Genomic DNA, 1,164 nt, shown 5'->3' with positions numbered 1-1,164 from the left:
TTCACGAGCTGGCTGTTCCGTTGATCAGATCAACTGGAACCCTCGATGTCGTAAACGACGGAGTGCCATCAAATCTATCTATTTATCCCTGTCTGTTTATTCATAAAATATATTTGTCAACTAAATGTGGCAGTCCTGTAGAATAGGGTTTCTCAAAGGTCAGCCATATGGCTCCCTAGGGGGCCATGAAACATTTCTTGGAGGCCACAGCTAGGTCTGAAAAATTGGGAACCACAGGGGGCTATGGAGAGGGGCGCAGAAAATTTGGGAATCATAAAATATTAACATGTAGGTATGTATTTTTATTTGTAAGATGCACATTACACATATACATATAAGAAACACGTGTATATGCACTTATTATAATGATGAATCATCCTTATGTACTAATTTTCTATTACACTCAGATATGTACCTAAAGAACACATGTTAGAATATTAGATTTTGAGTGTTGTTTGTCTGGTTCATAAGATGAACAGCTACATATCATTGCATTGTACCAAATTGCTCCAAAATTTTAAAGCTGCAAAACATATATATATATATATAATGGACAGTGCAGAAGGCAAAATCACAGTTATTAATCAAAACTTCACTTCAACATTATTGATGACATAGAAAATCCATCCAATCAATAATGTCCATTCTAACTGGTTAACATCCACACAAGTCTCTTTAAGATTCGTTTTGCTTTTTTGCTTTGTCAAATTATACCACTTCTTCTTTCTTCCTCTCTGCTTATCTCATCGTATTTCTACCCTTGATTCCGTACTTTCTTGTTTAATTATAGTTTTCTACATTGTTAGTGTGCAGGTATCTATTTATTTTTACTTCATTTTACCTAAGTTTTTATAAGTTACTTTAATTATCATAAATATTCCATCTAGGTCCATAGCATCAAAGGTGAGGACGGGAAGGTCGATCCACCAAGTTAAATCATTGATCAATCATTTAAACTGAACCCAAGCTGTCAGGAAAACTGTTTCTTCACAAACGAGTATGGGATTTATTTTCAATAAACCTATAATTAATAAGGGCTTTGAGAAGTATTCAAACTAAGATGGGGAATCAAGAGGGAGATGAGAAGCCAAGGGTACCCCGAAAACAAACAAACAATTCATTAGAAAACTAGATAAAATCATTCTTATATGCACTTTTATAGCA

This window comes from Octopus bimaculoides, chromosome 5 (assembly GCF_001194135.2).
Source record: "Octopus bimaculoides isolate UCB-OBI-ISO-001 chromosome 5, ASM119413v2, whole genome shotgun sequence".
Taxonomy (NCBI): Eukaryota; Metazoa; Mollusca; class Cephalopoda; order Octopoda; family Octopodidae; genus Octopus; species Octopus bimaculoides.
Note: the sequence above shows the minus strand (reverse complement) of the source record.